This window comes from Triturus cristatus, chromosome 10 (genome assembly GCF_964204655.1).
Source record: "Triturus cristatus chromosome 10, aTriCri1.1, whole genome shotgun sequence".
In the NCBI taxonomy this organism is placed as follows: domain Eukaryota; kingdom Metazoa; phylum Chordata; class Amphibia; order Caudata; family Salamandridae; genus Triturus; species Triturus cristatus.
In genome coordinates this window covers 43,947,519-43,967,456 of record NC_140593.1, presented here as the reverse complement: position 1 = coordinate 43,967,456, position 19,938 = coordinate 43,947,519, and the positions used below count along the sequence as shown (strand labels likewise).

The 19,938-nt window shown below is 43.6% G+C and overlaps 1 long non-coding RNA gene and 1 pseudogene across 2 annotated transcripts in view; one reads left to right on the top strand and one right to left on the bottom strand.

Moving 5' to 3' along the window:
- The window catches only part of LOC146788801 (uncharacterized), a 277,198-nt gene extending 265,312 nt beyond the window's left edge, over positions 1-11,886 (top strand). Inside the window, exons 2-4 of the long non-coding RNA XR_014969990.1 lie at positions 8,838-8,930; positions 10,337-10,436; positions 11,381-11,886. This is a non-coding gene — a long non-coding RNA (uncharacterized LOC146788801). The remainder of the gene's footprint in view (positions 1-8,837; positions 8,931-10,336; positions 10,437-11,380) is intronic.
- The window catches only part of LOC146788800 (trimethyllysine dioxygenase, mitochondrial-like), a 243,434-nt pseudogene that overhangs the window by 158,651 nt on the left and 64,845 nt on the right, over positions 1-19,938 (bottom strand). The gene's annotated exons all lie outside the window — the stretch shown is intronic.

Genomic DNA, 19,938 nt, shown 5'->3' with positions numbered 1-19,938 from the left:
TGGGGTCTTCTGATGTTGAACGTTTGATCATACGGATTGATGATGAAAACACAGAGTTTGTTTCTGATATTATTTTGCCTTTTTCTACTGTTGCTTCTTGTAATGAAGTTATGTATTCACAAGCACCTTTAGAGGCATCTGCCATATCTACTTTACCTGATGCGGTCCCTGTCTTTACTCAGACTGCCTCTGGTTATTTTGACAGCATTGATGATTTTCCTTCAGACTTCTTCCTATCGTGGTGTGCATGGACCTTTGTTATGGTTGAGACAGACTTACTTTATTCCTTCATTGGTCCTATTAGTAGATTTTTCCTTCACTATTTCATCTCATCCTTAGGATTGGATTTGTTACTTTCTTCTTTATGGTATTAAATGGACACTATCTCCTTGATCATACTGTTCCAGAACTGGTAGCTGGGGTGCTTACTCCACATTCTCCATCGCATAAGATCTGAAGAGACATGTTCCTTGTGAACATTACTGCATTGCCTATCCATGATGGCAATTTATGGGATAAAGTTCTCTATCATATTTTTGGTCCCAAAGAATCATTGATAATTCTGTATGTAATTGACATTCCAATGTATGACATCATTAGCCTAGGTTCCATTTCTGATTAAAGAGATGTTGTGACTGGTACTAATATGCTATCTAAATTATAATCCTAACCAGTATTTGATAATGAGGATTTGTGTTTGAATTCTGCAAATTATGGTGAAATGTGTTGTTGTCATCATAACCCCCATCATTCTTTATACAGAGCTGGTACTCCACATGCTTATTTTAATTACAAACAGTGGGAATACTGTTTGTCACCACTTATTGGTAATTTGAATACATATTTAAAATAGTTTCCTTACATTTCCAGTCATGTTCCTACAGACCCAATTTCATATTTTTATCAGTTTACGCCTTCCCCACCAAAGAAAAACATGTTCATGGAAACAAAGTTTGTTTATTTAGGTTCACTTATTTCTCAACTCCCACTGCATACTTATGAGTATTGGAAAAATAATATTGAGCGCAAGTCTGTTTGAGGAATAGGGGTGGGTGGAAATCGCGCAGTTGCCCTACGCAAATTGTCGCGAAATTGCTCTAAATCTCCGCGAGTACACGGAACTTTTGCGAAGACGCGGAGATTGCTTTTCCCGCCTGTTCGCGATGTGTTTTTGCATGCTCGCAGCGAAATATATCTCTAACTTGCCCATGCGATCACTAATGGGCGTGGCCATCTCGCTCGCGATGCTTATTTCCTATTCTGGGTCGAATGACGTGTTCGCGATTGCAAACACTCGCGGGATAGCGCGACCGGCTATCAACAATCCAACATCTCGTGGCGCACTCGAATGGATAGGAAAACTTGTCGGCGAATGCAGTCGCTACCGCATGCGCGAGAATGCATTTTTTAAGCGTGAACAATAAAATACTTCTGCTTTCACAGCAAATCGCGGAGGTTTTGACGTCATCGCATTCTCCGCAGAACGCGGAAATGCCAAAACTTCGCAACTTCCGCGAGCGTAACGGAAATTTTTGCTCAGGCCTATTGAGGAACACACTATTTGCAGGTCGAGCGTACCTACACTTTATTTAGAGCATTTTGTATCTTTCGACAAATTATATTTTTAAACAAGACAATACAATAAACTACATGTCTTGAGTTTGGCAAGATTACAAACTTGGATACCCAAAGCATTCCTGTATGACACGGTTTCATAATTTGCAACAGTTTGTTAATTTCATGGAAGAAGTGCATAATGACATTTTGCTGAGTGGAGTGTACAATGTCTTAATTTCTGGTTCTGATGGGTGGGTATTATGAGCAGTTGATACCAATGGGCGTAGTGCTCATTTCTTAAACTCTTCAGGTTTAAGGGAAACAGGCTGGACCCCCAGTATGCTCAGCCATACTCAACATTGTCAAAACCTAAAGACTTATCACTCCTTTTTGATAATATGAATTTCCAGTATTTACTGTTGGGTCCAACATCTCCTTAGTCTAGTCTAAACATGTTATAGATGGCAGTTATAATGAAATATGGAACATTTCTCAACAAGAAGCTGCTGAACATTTGAGACAAATTGATAAGAAGAATTCTGAAAAAGCTTTGGCTGCTGTCAATACTGGGATGAACACATTGTCAACTTGTACTCATTCATTGAGTAATAAGGTTTCATCTACATTCTATATCATACAGAATGACATATCTATTCTCCAACATGGTCCGAGTCAATTGAGATCGATTTTATAATTGAGTTTAACTTTGCAAGTTCTGAAATCAAATAGAGTGCCATGGAGTTATTTAAATGCAACTGAGTTATTTATGTCTTATAATTTTTCAAGCATACAATAAATAATGGCTATAATGGTGGGTCCACTCAGCCTGCCATCCTTCTGAGGACGATAAAATGAGTACCATTGAGTTGGGTGACAATAAACATCTGTTATTCAGCGCCAAGATACCCTTCTGGGTAAACGTGTACTTTAAATAAATGTTATGTTATATAAAAAGGAAGCCGCTTGTACACTGCTTAATATCAAACATTTGGAGAACAAAAATCCCTTTTCGGTTGCTGAAACTCCATCTGCGGTTTGGCTTATTAATGGTTTAATTTCCCATCATATCTTAGTCAATTTCAAGTAGGCAGATATTAGAAGGTGGGTACACATTTTTGCATGAAGCTTGGTACCTCTCTTTTTAATACAGATGAATACAGGAGAACAAAGAGGCTTTTGTTAGCCTTCGCGATTCTTAATCTTCTTTGGGTCACTGATTAATCTGCAGAGAGATTACACTTCATAGAGTTTGTAATGTCTCTATGGGTAATTCAGCATGTTTGTTAAAGGTATTTCCATACAATTGCTCAAAATTTAATTTTTGTTTCTTTCTAATGGGAGCTATCTAATTTTAAATGATCAAAATTGTTGCAGAATGAAACTAGATGTCCCTTATGTGGTCACTGTTTCCAGGGTTGTAACTTGCTTCACACATATTTACATCCTTCCAATCAAACTACTAGAGAAGCAACTTTGTGGCCCAAAGATCCCATAGATAATATAAGCTTTGATGAGCTGAGCAGACTGAAAGCCTTGCTGTTTCAAAATATGTGTTTATTAAATCTGCCCAGAAAACATTTGATCTTGAAGTGGCATGTTCCTCATCAGATGTGGAGTCTCTTTTACAAACTCAATTATTAGTATTTTTACCTTGTGCATTGTATTTTAATGCATCTGACAAGGCTGGAGTAGACCACTTGTATAAAGTGACTGGGTCTGGACTGGTTTCTACGTTCCAGACTTTACTTGGAGTATTTTAATCCTTTCTGTACTCCTTATTCTCAAGTGTTTTTGGAGGCATTCCGATTTTGTTTAAGTGTTGGTGGATTTCGCATAGCTGTGCTACGTGGAACTCAGCAAAGCAGTAAAAAAACTCTGCTGCACTACGCGGAGTTCCGTGAGCAGGCAGAGACAATATGCGGTGTCCCTGGGAGCTAATAGGCTGGAGGTCCTTGATAGACAAATTTCTAAAGCCTCCCTACCCCAGCAACACCATGGAGTAGAATAACACCTCCAAACAAAAACATCGACCCTATACACCTAAGAAATTCTTGGTGCAAGGGAATTGTATGTATGTAACAAACCAAATATGTTACAATAAGTATAAAATCAACTGAGTGTTTTTTAATGCACGGAGTGGTACACGCAGGGCTGGTCCTTGTGTAGTCCTGAGGAAGTGGTTGGGGTAACCACGAAACATGTCGACAAAGTAAATAGGGACAGCTTCACATAATGGTTACTGTGCTCTGTTACTAGCCCCATTTTTAATATATATTTACCAGATAGGAGCAGAATAAAGTTAGGGCTCACTATCTAGGTAATGTTTATTCATTTTTTTCACTCCACACAGCACATCACTACACATAGTTTAAACAAAAAAAGTGCTCCTACGTATTTCGCTAAGTTGTAGCATGCCCCAGACAGTAGATGTCTGGGAGGATCCCAATAATGAAGCATGTCACCCAGGGGAAGCCCTAGGTGATTGAGGGGACTCTAGAAAAACAAATGTCTTTTTCTAGTACAGGACTCTAACAAATTGTGGAATATACAATTTTTGGTAGGTTTTTATTAGGATCTTTGAGGATTCTTTTGGTAGATTGATTGCCCCACCTGTTTACGTGATGTTTCCGCCATACATCAACGCGGCTTGCGTGTCCAAGTGGAAATATCGCACAAACTGCACCACAAGATCACACATGGGTGTGGCCATCTTTTTATGGTGCTGAGACCTACTTTTTCATCCTTCCTTAATCTTTGTAGTCCTTAGCTTTTAAAACTTTTTTTAACATCTTTTATTATTTATTATCCCACCCTCTGCCTTCCTAAATGTGTATTTAGTGTTTTCTTTCTATTTTTTGTGTATTTTTGCATTCGTTTTGTACTTTGTAATTTTTTAGCTTTACAACTTCTTCATTACCCACCTTCCTTCTTTTTCTCATTTCAATTTTTTCTCTGTTTCCCCCAAGCGCCATGGCAGATAAGGGACAGGGTGCACCAAGATGCGCAAGTAGCAGCCGCCTTCTTTGCGGAAGGCGACGCCAGCAGGGGTTCAGGCCCGTGCCCTGTTTTCTGAGGTGGAGGAGGCAGAGCTGTTTTTTTATATCCAGCCCTACCTCCCCTCCACCTTGGCAGCAGGCGGCAGGCCTGGTTCCAGGTACGGAACGTGGGAGTGCCAGCAGTGCTGGGCAATGGTGTGCCAGGCAGTGTACCGCTGCTCTGGGGTCCGGCACACCCATCATCAGTTGATGCACCACTGGTCCAGTATCCTAGACCAAGAGCAGGACCTGCTGGACCTGGTAGGGGTTGAGGTGAGTAGCTAAGTAATTATTAAAATTATACATTTTTATTATTACCTATGTGTTCTATGCTATTATTATTATTTATTTATTTTATTTATTGAATTTATATATGGCGCACAGCTACCCGGAGGTTTCCCGGCGCCCAGGACAAAGCAAAACAGGCAGGATCAAGAAGTCAACCTAGAAGAGTTACTGGTTAAAGAGCCATGTTTTAAGTTCCTTGCGAAATCTAATAAACACCTTTTCATGACGTAAGTAAGTAGGAAGAGAGTTCCAGAGGGAGGAAGCCAGGAAGGCAAAAGAACGTCCCCCCATTTTGTCACGTTTGATTCTGGGCACCGGGAATTTTTGTTGATTGGAGGATCGGAGAGATCGTGAGGGTTGATAGCGTTGGACCAAATTTCTAAGGTACTTGGGAGCTGAGCTCGTATTGATTCTATGCATATAGCATAGGGCTTTGAATTTGGAGCGGCTCTCAATTCTCAGCCAATGAAGTTCGCGAAGAGCACCCGAGGTCGGGGCAGTTTCGGGGAGTTGGCAGAGAAGCCTGGCCGCAGAATTCTGGACTACTTGAAGTTTGTGGAGCACTTCTTTATTTGCACCCAGATAGAGCACGTTTCCGTAGTCCAATCAGGAAATGACCAGCGCCTGTACAACAGTTCTTTGGGAAGCCGCTGGAAGCATCCAGAGAATTTTTCGGAGCCACTTCAGAATTACAAAACAGGTAGAGGCTACTCTGATCACCTGTTGTTTCATAGTCAATTGGTCATCGATAATGATGCCCAGGTTCCGTGCTGAAAGAGATGGGATGGGGGGGTCACCCATCTTAGAGGGCCAATGTTGGGGGCCCCAGAGTGGTTTGTTATTTCCAAAAATGAGGAGTTCGGTCTTGCCACCATTTAACTTGAGTTTGTTTTTGTGCATCCAGTCGGCTATCTTAGATAGTCCTGCTTGCAGGGAGGGAGGGTTGTAGGTTTCTTTGTGGGAGAGTGAAAAAATAAGTTGAGTGTCATTCGCGTAGGAATAGATGGTCAGACCAGCTTGTTCTGCTATACTTGCCAACGGACTAACATATATATTAAAAAGTAGGGGACTGAGAATGGAGCCTTGAGGGACTCCATAAGGGGATGCATGAGTCAAGGAAAGAGCTGTGGGGGAAAAGACCTGGAACGTCCTATTAGATAAAAAGCTGGACAGCCACAGAAGGGCCTTGCCGCCGATGCCCTTAATGTTAAGAATTTTTAGGAGAAAAGAATGAGACACGGTATCAAAAGCTGCGCTTAAGTCCAATAGGATAAGAGCTACCGTTTCTCCTTTGTCAACTTGTTGGCGGATATTTTCGGTCACACCCAGTAAGGTCGACTCAGTTGAAAAACCGGCACGGAAACCAAATTGAGAGGAGTGGAGGATGTTGCCGGTTTCCACAAACTGGGTCAGTTGAAGGTTAACATGTTTTTCCAAAATCTTGGAAAAAATGGGAAGGAGAGAGATTGGGCGGAAGTTAGAAAGAATTTCAGGATCGGAATTAGCTTTTTTCAATAAAGGAAGGACCATAGCATGCTTCCACGCTGCAGGAACACAAGCTTCCGTGACTGACATATTGAGAAGCTGCATGATGGGGAGAAGTATGTGGGGGTCAAGTTTTTGGAGTACAGTAGTGGGGATAAGATCTTGCGGGGAACCGGACTTAATGCTAGTAAGGATATTATGAAAAGAAGCGGTATCCATGGGAAGCCATTCATTAATTAGATTAGTGCTATTAGCTTGGGTCATTTCTTGAGTGGTAAGAGGAGGTATGGAATGGGTAGATTGTGGTTTAGTACTGGCGTTGGGATGATTAGAGTAGTTGTGGAATTCAGAATAGATTTTGTCTATCTTCTCCACAAAAAAAATGGCCAGATCGTTGCATTTTTTAGAGTTAAGGTCAGGGGGCTTGGGTAAGCAGGTGTCACCCGAGAGCTCCTTTACCACTTCAAACAGCACTTTAGGGCAGTTTTGAGACTGTAAAATAATCTGGGTGGCATATTTGGCTCGTGCGGTGTTACACATTCGGTGATAGTTAAGAAGGGCAAGTTTGTAAGTAGATTTCCTATCTGCCTCATCATTTTTCCGCCATTTTCTTTCAAAATGTTTACATTTGTTTTTTTCTATTTTAAGTGTTTCAGAAAACCAGGGGGCTGGGGGGTGCTGGTAGCCCTGTTTATTCTTTTTGTTTGATATAGAAAGACATTCATCAATGGCAGAGGTAAGCCAGTTATGGATGACCCCGTCATCTTTTAAACTCGTGAGCAACGGCATAGTTTTTTCCAGCGTTGAGTTCAGAGTGTTAATATCTATATTTTTCCAGTTTCTATGAGTACTGGATTTGGCGAGAGGGGCGCGGGGAATCGGACCTTGTTTCTGTTTAACCATAAATTCCACAAGAAAATGATCAGACCATGGGATGGGAATGGCTTGTTTACAGGAAATGATAGCAAGGTTGGAAAAAATAGGGTCCAGTAAGGGACCTGTCTTATGCGTAGGGCCTGAATTATGTAAAAAAACATTTAGTGCTGCTAAATTAGCTAAGAGAGTAGCGCTCGTAGTGCAGGAAGTATCATTGAAGTGTAAATTCAGATCACCGAAGATCAAAAAGTTGGTGGTTTCTAATAGAAGGGGAGCAATAAGGTCAGGAAAGGACGATGCCCAAGGTCCAGCGGGGCCAGGGGGGCGGTAAAGAAGGGCCCCGGAGAGAGTAAAATTGGGTGAAAGCAGGAGTTTGAACAACCCGGCTTCACAATCTTTAAAATCCAAGTCTTCCCATTTACATGTGTAGACTGTTTTAAAAATAATAGCTATTCCCCCGCCAGTTCGGTCAATGCGATTTTTTCCAAAGTAGGTATAGTTGGGGGGAAGAGCATATGCCATGTCAGGTCCGGAACTCTCATTGAGCCAGGTTTCAGTTAGAAAAAGGGCATCAGGTTGGAAGTCCGTGAGAATATTCAGAATATCACCCTTGTGTTTAGGGAGTGAGCGGCAGTTCAAGCTAAAAAAGGTGAAGGGAGCGAGGGATACGTTATTCCTGAAGGTCGAGGAAGGAATTCGACTAGACTCATGGCAGGGGGGCTCAGGTAGAGGGCTGGTTGGAGGGTAAAACTACAGCAAGGACAGCTGTAAGGGGCTGTGTCCGGGATGAGGAGTGAGCAGAGGGGGTTGGGGGCAGGCCGAAGGGCCAGGAGATTATTACAAATCTGCTATAGCTAATATATTTTCCCAAATGCAAGCATGCTGCTCACATGCAGGTAAGTTAAGTTTTTAAATATTATGTGATAGTTATTTTAGACAGGTGCCCAGTTGGCGCTACCCAACCTAGTTATCATACTTGTTCATTGTCGCTTGGTTCGGCTGATGATTAGTGATGATTTTGTAAGAACTTCTGTATTTAGTTATTTGTAATTTGTAACCACATGGTGCATGCCACACAGACGGTGGAGGGATGTTTGTGAACAACAATATCGATTTTTCAATGGAAGCTTGTTCTCAGGCATTTTCTGCCTGCTGCACAAGCTTCCATTGACAAATGGAGGTTTGCAACAGCACTATGACTTATGGGTGATTGCATTGTAACCAAACTAAGGTTGGGCAGTTCCAGAACCACAATGGCGTCCACCCAACATTGTCGCAATAATTAATAAGGCCCTTAATTAATTTGCCCATCAAAGGGGGTTGGGAGATTGCGAATGAGATTTGAGAAGAAGCAAACATCATTTGTTGCAATTTATTATTAGTAATTCCAAAACGTGGTTTACTAAATTTTGAATAGGGCTAGGTAGGCTGCTTTTGGAAATTTGGAATAAGATAGGACGGTCTGGGATATACTACTACTAGTCGATCTGATTTAGAAAAGTTCGCTGTTATTGCGATTGTCTTTTCCTGTCAAAAAATATTTGGGGGAGATTATTTATTTACCACCAATCTTTTTGTCTTTATGTCTTACATCAGCATCCAGGGTCAAGAAGAGGGCTGAGGCGGGTGAGGGTCCAGGAGCTGAAGGTGCCTCCCAGAGTTCCTCAGCTGATGGCTCTGCTGGCCCCAGTAAGTCCTCCTGGTGTTAACATTAATATATTTATTACCCTAACTTTTACCGCTCCTTTTTGAATTATGTCTACTCGTTTTATATATTTTTTCAAATACTCTTCATTCTATCCATGTCTAAATTCTTTTTATCCCTGCATTATCCTATTTAGGGGCATATCAACAACAACCGGCAATAATTATCGCTAAGCGCACTCAGCGCTAGGATAATTATCGCCGGCTAGCGTGGATTTTTATCGCTGAGGAAGCGTGCTATTAGCAACGCTTATCTCAAAAGCGATAAAAATCCTCACGCTAACTGCCTAACGTGAGATTATCACTGGAAACCCAGCGATAATCTCACGCAATGTGGCGTTAGCTTGATGATAGAGACTCACAAACTTACCCATGATATCCACCTTCCATAGGATATCATGGCTAAGTCAGTCCTGAAGCAGGCGTAAGGAAAGTAGCGAAAACAGGGGTTATCGCTACTTTTCTTTCCGCTATGCTTCATATCGTGGGGCTTGATGATAGGAGAAATGTCGCTTAGCGACATTTCTCCTGTCATGGCAGGTCAGGAACGCCCACTTTGCATCTCATTAGAGATGCAAAGCTGGGCGTTAGGAATTCCTTCTCTAACGCAAGTTTTCATGCGTTAGCGTGAGCTTGATAATTAGGCGATAAAATTATCGCCGCTTTTTGGCCGAAAACAGCCGCAAAAGCGGCGATAATTCTATCGCCTCACTGATATGCCCCTAACTTATTTTCTATATCTCAAGTTTCTGTACTTTACTTCAAACTGTATCTAGTCTGTAGTTGCTAGTCTGTCTGTAGCTTCCTTTCTTCTGCTTTGTCAGTCAGCTTTCCCCCTCCCCTTAAATTGTGGACTGCCTAGTGGTAGTACTCGAAGACTCAAAGAACCCATTGGTCACAAACCACTACTACTCTGTCGTGCAGATTGTATGCCCATTGCCCAAGTAAGATAATCTATGGATGTTTGTTGAGATGAGAAGGCTCAATCCATAAAACAAGAGAGTGGCCATGGTCACGTTGGACACCCCAAAGTTGTGTCTCCTTAACTAGGCCTAGTATTATTAGCAGCAGTTGGTGAGCTGATGAACGTGCATCATGGCTGAAAGAAGTACGAGGAGGATGGTCCCATTGCATTTGCCAGCCAAGGCCATATGCATTTTTGCTCAAAACATCAGATTCATCAATAGTTCCAGCCACTCCTAAACAGTTTGTCTTAAGGTTTTTTTAAAAATTGGCACCAACAAAATGCCCAACCTGATATTTTTGATAGAAGATACTGTCTGTAATGTACCTAAATTGTAGTGGCTGATGTGTGTGGTGTATTTTGCTAAAAAAAATGAATAGGGGGAGGCGTATCTGGCATCTAAGAAATGTGTAATTTTTATTTCTAGCCGCACCGACTACCAGTGCCCAGGTCCAGCAGTGAGAACGCCAGCCAATCTGCAGATGCGTCAGCAGAAGGAGGTGAGCCAGCGGCAGTGACGGGCGGGGGTAAGTCATATTACTTGCTTATGGACAATTAATTATATACTCACTGTAAAGGTGTAGTGTTGACTTTTGAACAACAGGTGAACACTGTTCAGTAGCTAATGACCTTTCCTATCATCAACTCAGCAGAGAAAGTTTCATGAACAAGACCTTAAACTATGGGTTAATAGAAAAGGGAAAGAATGATGGAATGAGAAAGGACGGGTGAAATGTAATATATATGACTGAAAAAGAAGGATGCATGGGTGAAAACACCGGCTGCATATACTGTAGGTGGCTGATAGATACGATGCATGGGTGAGTGAAGGATAGATGAAAGGTATTCATGTAGGAAACCTGCCTGGGTGGGTGAAAGTGTATGTGTAAAAGGATGCCTGCCTGGGTGGGTGATTGGAATACTGTGGTGGTTCCTTTTGATTGAAGGAAACTATAGGATGCATGGGTGGGTAAATGACAAATGTATGCTGCTGAAAGGTTTGTTGAGAGTGAGACAGAGAGTCATATTTGGATGGATGGCTATATGGATCGATGGTTCCAATGGTGAAGACTGGATTGGGAGCATGTAAAACATAAATGGTGGTGAGTGGCAAACCCAAAGGTGAAGAATAAAAAATAAAACACAAGAAGACCAATGCTATGAGGAATGGGAAAATCCTTGGGAGGGAGAATAAACAAGGGAAAAGGGTTATCCTCTGTAGTGGTGTTCTCACTTACTTGCCTGGAATGGCTTTTTCAGGGTTTTTTGATTCAAAGGGTTGAGGAGGTGGTATTTTAGCCTGCTCTGTGGACTCACAACAGTTTTCAAGTGCAACATTTATGTATCCTTTCTACCCACCCATCAGGCCATCATCAATCACCTCCATACCTCCATAGCCATGGCATAATTTTGTATGTGTTTTGCTAAGAGCATTGTTTGCAATTTGTCTTTTTTCTTTCTTGATATATAGCTACTCCTCCTGATCTGAAACCTCCTAGGAAGCAGGAGATTGCAGCCCAGATCCGGCAGCGGAAACTGGAGGCAATCATGGCCCGAGTACCTGCGGCTGTTGGCCTTGGAGGATGAGGAGGCAGAAGCCACAATAACACCACACCTTCACTGCAGTCCAATGGGCGCCCACTGCCATTCAACCATCACTGCTGCGTCCCCTTAATTCTGCCGATTTGAACTCCGCATCATGCTGAGGATGGTGAATATTAAAGCCAGGAAAGAACGGATGGACAGGCACCGGAAGAAGCTCCTAGCCCACCATTAGTGCCCTCTTCAGCCCCTTTTGTAATCTTTTTTTGGTTGGGGCATTGTTGGGTTTTTCTTTATTTATGGACAATTTCGTTTGTGAACTCTGAGTCTTGGACACTACTTGGGCATTGGTTGGGGTTAGGGAGAGGGGTGGGCCAGTTGTGGGTTTGGTAGTTTAGGTTTGTTCAGGGAATAAAGCTTTCATATTTTTACATTATGAATGATTAAAAACAATTTTTGGGATTATTGTTTTACCTCACACTGCTGCCTTTGACTCAGCCAGTTTTAATAATCTGCTGATATTATAAACAACAATATAGTTATGCAGTACCCTCCCTTTTCCTACTACTCTCTCCTCCTAGTCTCTGCAGCCTACTCTGCTACTATATATTTTTATTAACCCCTAAGGAGGGGGTGGGGCAGAAGTTCTATTGTATAGAATGATTGCCATTCAACAATGAATCAATCAACCGCACTTCACTTCTCTTACCTGATTAGATGAAGGGAGGGCTGCATGGTTTCCCAAGGTGCCATGGTGGTAGTAGTAGTAGCAGCATGTATTGCTAGCATTTTAACATTGAAGGCAAAGTCATCAGAACTAAAGCTAAGTCTCACTCCCTCTGAGACCTAGGCGAGCCCGAACTTTAGGATAAGGAGAGTATTCATTGCAGGGAAGTTAACAAATTGAAATATTAAAAAGGTTAATGCCATTATTTTTGCAAGCTTCGGAAAAAAATGACAGTCATCGGGGATCATTTGTAAGCAAACAAAGCAGCGGGACTTACCAGGCGAAGACCACTAGACCACCAGGCTGTAACGGGACGCTGACGCTGTGTGTTCCCCTCGCCGCCACTCTCCATCGCTGGCCGCAGTGGGGGGGAACTACAGCTCCCGGCATCCTTTGCTTCCGCCAGGACCTCCTTCCGGCCAGTTCTGCGCCCCGGAGGCGCTACATAAGCAGAGGCTCCCTCGGTGGAGCGGGGGGATCATTTGTAAGCAAACAAAGCAGCGGGACTTACCAGGCGAAGACCACTAGACCACCAGGCTGTAACGGGACGCTGACGCTGTGTGTTCCCCTCGCCGCCACTCTCCATCGCTGGCCGCAGTGGGGGGGAACTACAGCTCCCGGCATCCTTTGCTTCCGCCAGGACCTCCTTCCGGCCAGTTCCGCACCCGGAGGCGCTACATAAGCAGAGGCTCCCTCGGTGGAGCGGGGGATCATTTGTAAGCAAACAAAGCAGCGGGACTTACCAGGCGAAGACCACTAGACCACCAGGCTGTAACGGGACGCTGACGCTGTGTGTTCCCCTCGCCGCCACTCTCCATCGCTGGCCGCAGTGGGGGGGAACTACAGCTCCCGGCATCCTTTGCTTCCGCCAGGACCTCCTTCCGGCCAGTTCCGCGCCCGGAGGTGCTACATAAGCAGAGGCTCCCTCGCTGGAGCGGGGGGATCATTTGTAAGCAAACAAAGCAGCGGGACTTACCAGGCGAAGACCACTAGACCACCAGGCTGTAACGGGACGCTGACGTGTGTGTTCCCCTCGCCGCCACTCTCCATCGCTGGCCGCAGTGGGGGGGAACTACAGCTCCCAGCATCCTTTGCTTCCGCCAGGACCTCCTTCCGGCCAGTTCCGCACCCGGAGGCGCTACATAGGCAGAGGCTCCCTCCGCGTCGCGGGACGCGTGCGGGCGGCGCCGGGCTGAGCCCGGGCAGAGGGCGGGCCGTCTGTGGCAGTCAGGGGCAGACAGAGGCAGGGCTGGGCCACCCCCCTTAACTTCGCTGGCCCAGGGGCATCTGGCTGAGAAACAACTTCTGGCTACCCGCATCGACATCCGTTATGGGGAAAAAGACGTCAGCAGCATCCAGAAGACCGGGTAAGCCCAAACAACATGCAGCACCTACTACCCCTTTGCCAAGCCTAACGGCCATAGACAAAATGTTGCAAAAAACAATAGGGGTTGTTGCCACGGCTATTCAGAATACTGAAAGACGCCTCTCGCTCCCACCAAGCTTGCCCTTGTTTATGCATCATGATAACTCCTTTGAAAAATCCCTTGATTCTCTACTTGCTACATCCTATGCGGGGCTTCCGGGCACAGCCACCAAAGAGAACCAAGCTATTGGAAATATAGTATCTCATGACCACCCGCCCACGGACACTAGGCTATCGTCAACACCGACTATGTTAGAGCCAAGCCTAAATAGGGACCTGGACCTTCTGCCATCTCCAGTAGACAATTTGATTCACACAGAAGGGATTGACTTATGCCATGACTTTGATGCTTTGGACTCAGGTGGGGATAAAAGCATTAGCGGACTAATGCAAACAAGGGGCCAGGAAGCAAAGAGGCAAAAAGCTAAGAATAAACGGAAAAATATCGAGCCTGTACAAAATAAACAGAAGGGTGGGAACAGCCAACCACGGAGGTCTGTTGCCCCTGTAGTACTAGATAAGGCTAAAGAGGTTGGCCTATCTAGCAGGATGGATTCGTCCATTATAGAAATCAACACAGTGTCAGGGGCTCAGGGATTTTGGGGGAGACTGGAGACACTGATATCTACTCTCTTGGGTCCTCTGAACTTACATGTTTCTAACATAGAAAAAAGGATGAGAGTGCTGACTGATCATGTTTCTAAACTAAGTTCAGGGCGCCATCAAGAAATTTTGCCCTCTTTAAGGGCAACTACCACCACTGATGATGTCCAAATAAATCAGCCCAAAATGTCTAATAAAACTAATAATAGTGTCCCCTTGCTGCCCCCAATACCAGGCACAAGTAAAAGCCTACCATTTGTGGAGCATCGCGCCAAACGGGCACCCAAACCAACACTCCCCAAGGTTGCCACCCCCATAGCGATGGCTCAAACTGTCTCAAAAAGTAATATAGCATATTTTGGTCAAACCAATACTGATGTCCTTCCTGATTCATCCCCCCCCCCTCACCTAAGCCGGACCAATCTATTTTAACAACTGCTAAGCAAATTCCGGCCCGTATCAGTTTACCCCCAGAGTGCGGACCTTACGTCCTGGTCTTAGCCAATGTCCCTAAGCTAAGGAAAGATCAAGAGGAAAATGTTGTCAGCCTAAAAAATAGAACTCTCCATTGGCTATCTAGACACTGTCAATTTCCGATGGATGGCGCTGGAGAGATTATTCATACCCAAAGAGTGGGGTGGGTGGGCCCCTTAAGAAAAAAGTTTGAAGGGGACTGTATAATTATAAACTTTAAGTCCCCTCTATGGGCCCAATGCACGCTAGCAAAAGCCCCACAGCCCTCCCATTGGGAATATAACACTACACTTCTCCCCCTTGGGTATTTTTATAGGCACTTAATAGATCCTAATCCTAGACTTGGGACTCATTTCTTGGGATACCGCCAGGACATTAATACTGATTTTAGAATTAACAATCGACGTTACCACCAGGGCCAACATCTTGATACTAGAAATGGCCTTCCATTGGATAACGTGATTGCACCACCTGCACACCAAATGTCATATCCCCCTTTTTTAGCCGTACCCCAGCACATTCCCAGGGTGAGGCCCTATGCAGTGACAAATCAAAATATTTACCCGTATGAGCATGAGAGTAGGTACCTGTATAACGTTCCAACATATAATCGATTTGAACATGCCTTTTCAAACTTAGAGGAACTGTACTGACTGGGGGATAGTGATAGGAACAGTGAATGTGTAGAGGCAGTCGATGCAATTGAGGAACCTTTAGATTCTACAAAAACTGTTATACCTCAACCCATGGCCGTACAGCCTGCCTTGGTTGAATTCCCAGTCGCATGTGAGGACGTTACAACAATCCTCCAAATTAACCCCAGGCAGATTACCAGGGACAAGCATTTAAGTAGCCCAAGTGGCTGTGACTTGTCTATCCTTAGCTGGAACGTTGCAGGCATAGAATCTAGACTGTCCGACCCTCAGTGGGTCCAGCTATTGGATGGCAAAGATATCATCATGTTCCAAGAGACCTGGGCCGTAGGGAACGTGCACCTAGAGGGTTATCATTGTTTTAGTGTGTTTGCCTCTAAGCCTGCCTTTGGTCGTGCAATGGGAGGACTTTTTATTGGGATCAGGATATTGGCGGGTGGTACTTTTAAGGATTTATCATTCGGGAACCCAAATATTCAGGTTCTCGAATACAAGCGAAAGACCAAGATTTATTTAATTAATTTTTACAATAATGATTTTAATTCAATACCAAATAGGAACTATATAGCACTTTCTAATGTATTGGTACACCTTGAAACAAACATGAATATAGGCACAGACGAGAAGTCAGGGATTCTCATTGGGGGTGATTTTAATGCGAAGATTCCAGAAAAGCATCGATTAGAGGATAAAAGTTGCCCAGATCCAGCAGATCGTAGAGGTATTGAGCTTGTCAAGATATTAAATGAACACATCCTTAGTAATGTAATGGAAGCAAGCCAATCCCCAAGGATGATTTGTGCCCCAACGCATAGAGGGAGAGATTCACACTCGACGATTGATTTTATTTTCACATCCCCCTACCTAATAGATTGTGTCATTGACTCAAATGTGGTTGAGACATTATATGGAGACCATAACCCCCTTATAGTCACTTTGTACTTGGGCCCTAGCCCAGTATATGCTAAATTTAATGGCGCGAGAGATATTACGCCATCAGGTGATGGTCTCCGTCTAAAATGGAGGGGAATTGACTGTGAAGCCCTACTGGATCGTGTAAAAAATGACCACCCCGTATTAATAAACTCTTGCTCATCACCCGACGGGGACTGCCACAGAATAGTCACCGATTTTGGTAAACTATGCGTGGCAATTAAAAATTATTTGTTAGTCCCATTACCTACAAAGGCGAAAGACCCAAGATGGTTCGACTCTGCCTGTTCTATGGCAAATAGGGAACTACGTAGGGTATTAACCATTAAGCCAAGGAATATAGTGGAGGTACAATCAGCTAGGAAATTTTATAAACAAAAAATAGCTGAAAGAAAGGCGGCACTCCTGATGGAACAGTGGGAGTCCCTGGTTGTCAGCGCCAACATGAAGAGCAGTGGCCCATTCTGGACCGCAGTTAGGAAAATGCGCGACATGGGTAAACATCTATCCCCTATTGGCTGCAATATAACCAGTAGCACTTGGGAAGCCCACTTTTCCAACATATATGCTGCTCCCTTTGAAGAAACAATTACCTCAGATTTGGGACAGTTGCGAGACCTGCGGATTGATCATTCCGAGGTGGTGATAGCCGTCAGAGAGAGCCTTGGCAACAAGGCCCCTGGACCAGACGGTCTTCCCATAGACATCATAAAGCATAGTCCAGACCTATGGGCACCAATTTTACATAATGTTTTTAACAGTTTGTCAAGAGCGCCCATCCCTAAGACGTGGTCTTTTAGTATTATTGTCCCAATTTATAAAAAGGGCGATAGGTCAGATCCAGCTAACTATCGCCCAATCTCGCTTTTGGACAACACTTTAAAAATACTTGGGCGAGTTATTTACAACAGGGTGGTAGAGTGGGCGGAAGATTCTGACCTACTGGATCCATGTCAGATGGGATTTAGGAGTGGGGTGGGCACGGTCGAGCAATGTTTGAATTTAAAATTAATAATTGATAAGTATACCGTTGCTCGATCGTCCCCTATATACTTCGCCTTCATGGATCTTTCATCTGCGTTTGATCTGGTAAACAGATCAAAACTGTGGTCCATGCTTCTTAATTACGGACTGGACAAGCCGTTAGTGCATTTCCTTGCGTATCTCCATACTGACCTTAGGGCTCAAGTTAGAATTGGGTCGGGGGGCGAAGTTTCTGGAGCCATAAAAATTGGTAGGGGGGTTAGACAGGGGTGCGTTTTAGCACCCCTGCTGTTTATTATTTACATCAATGGCATAGCAAAGGTTTTAAAACAAGTAACTAGAGATGTCCCAATTGTCCAGGAGCATCCTTTGCCAGTTCTATTATACGCAGACGATGCGGTCCTTATGGCCCGCACCCCTAACGCCCTCCGTTTGCTTGTGGAAAACTTTGTACATCATATGGAGGGATTAGACCTGCGTGTGAATTTTAAAAAATCTTTTGTTATGTCATGCGGACCTGGTAAACGGAAACTTAATACCATCCACATCGGGTCTGATAAACTTGATTATGTAAATTCTTTTATATACCTTGGGGTGGCTTTCGCTGCGAACAACTCATGGAGTGGGCACTTCGCCCACGCCACGAGTAAGGTCTCGAAGGCCATCAACTCAATATTGAGTCTTCCACGCCCTAAAAAATTAGGTGCAACCAGTGCTATTTTAAAAATTTTTAGATTGCAGTGTATCCCCGTTGCCACTTACGGGGCTGAAGTTTGGGCCCCTGCTAAAAACCCCGGTATCCAACGAGAAGAGACACGTTTCTGTAGGAAAGTATTGGGTGCCCCAATTTCGTCCTCTGAACTTATTTGTCACAAAGAGTTGAACCTCCCTTATATCAGCGACTTTATCAGAAGTAGACCAGCCCTATTCTGGCTGAGAATCTGGAGGAATAACGCAGCCTCCTTAACACAAGATATAATTAAAGATTGTCTTAAATGTGACCACGGTCTCTCAATTCCATGGCTTGCTGGAGTCCTAAAATTACTAAGTGCCGTGAACAAAGGAGATCTCTTTTCAGATCCCTCCAGAATCGGATGTCAAGATAAGGTAGAGGTTAAACAAGCACTATATGCACTCTTTGAAACTGAAAGGATGGAAAGGGAAATATCCAAATCAACTGTTGTCAGATACATGGAGAATGACCTGCCCAGGCAACCCCTCCCACTTTATCTTACTCTTCCTATGTCCAGCTGGGAGAGGTCTCTGTTATTTCGATTAAGGGCAGGCTCCATAAAATTTCTGTTGGGCTTCCCCTTGGGTTATAATCACACCACAGAACGTAACCCCTGCCCCTGTGATGGTACCAGCAAACAGAATGATCTGCATTTTTTATTTTTCTGTAAATTTTATCTAAAATACATTAACTGGTTTTTAACATCTTATTTTAGAAAACAAAGACCCCTCTCCTTGGAGGAGTCCCGCTTGATGTTACTCTCCCTGGATACAGAGGAACTGACGTTTCGTACTAGTACCTTTTTAAGATTAATAATCCGTGTACGTAATATGATGGAAAACCCCTGAAAGATTGCTGTCTTAGTTCCCTTTTTAATTTTTAAAAATATTGTATTTTGTATATTGTATTAATGAATTGTTTTTATGTCTGTACTTTTATGAATTCAAGTAATTCGAATAAAGGTCTTTTGAATAGGACAGTCACTAGAGACTAGACAACCAGAACAGACTCACACACGAGAAGAGAGACAATTAAAATGTTATAAGCAATCGAAAGTTTAATTAATCTGAACAATGTTGAAATAGTAAAAGTTTCAAAATGAAGTTGACTTGAGATACCACGAACTGTATGAAGTAGACAAGCTTAACCATAGACGCAAATTAATACAGTGGCTGAATGATGAAGCCTGGCAAATAGATGTTCCTCTTAAAATCATACACTGTGCTGGGATGGCTAATATAATTTATTGCCAGTGTGCGCTATATGAGCTTGAGAATAAGATCCTCCTCTCTCCACCCTGCTCTGAGTTGGTGTTGCTTTCACCACATCTGTCCCCCCAAATGTGTGATCAATTAATGGTGTCAATTGTTAAGTCACACCTCAATAAATCACACAGCCCAGGGAAAGAGGATTAGGGGTTTGATGAATGGGTGGAAAGGGGGATTTGGGGAAAGGTTAGACAAAGACAAACACTACACAAGGACAACATTCATCTTGGCCATGATGAACAGCCGACCATGATAAATCTGTTATTGGATGAAAAGGAAACGAAGGAAGTACAGGTAAGCCAAACCAAATTGTCCTTCTGCCCCTAGAGAGACCAAGTTACATTATCATGATCTGTCTTACCAAGCTTTGACAGACATTGAATATCTTGATCTTGGTGTTGCTGATGGTGTTCTTGTCATTGGTTTTGGCTGCTGTGAACCAACAGCACTGCCCTCAGGCTCTGAGCTTGAAGGCTGCCCCACAAGACTTGTGCCGTGGACCAGCGGGCCTCTAATTCCCTGCCGTTCTTTTTCTAGCTCACTGCCTTGCTCAGGTGTCCATGTTTTGTATTTTCTAACATCCTGTCTAAAAAAGAAATGAAAGTGGACAGTAATGGTTTGTACAATGGATCAAGAATTGTGGCAGGATTAAGCTCTCCACCAAGTCATATACAAACATTTTTTTC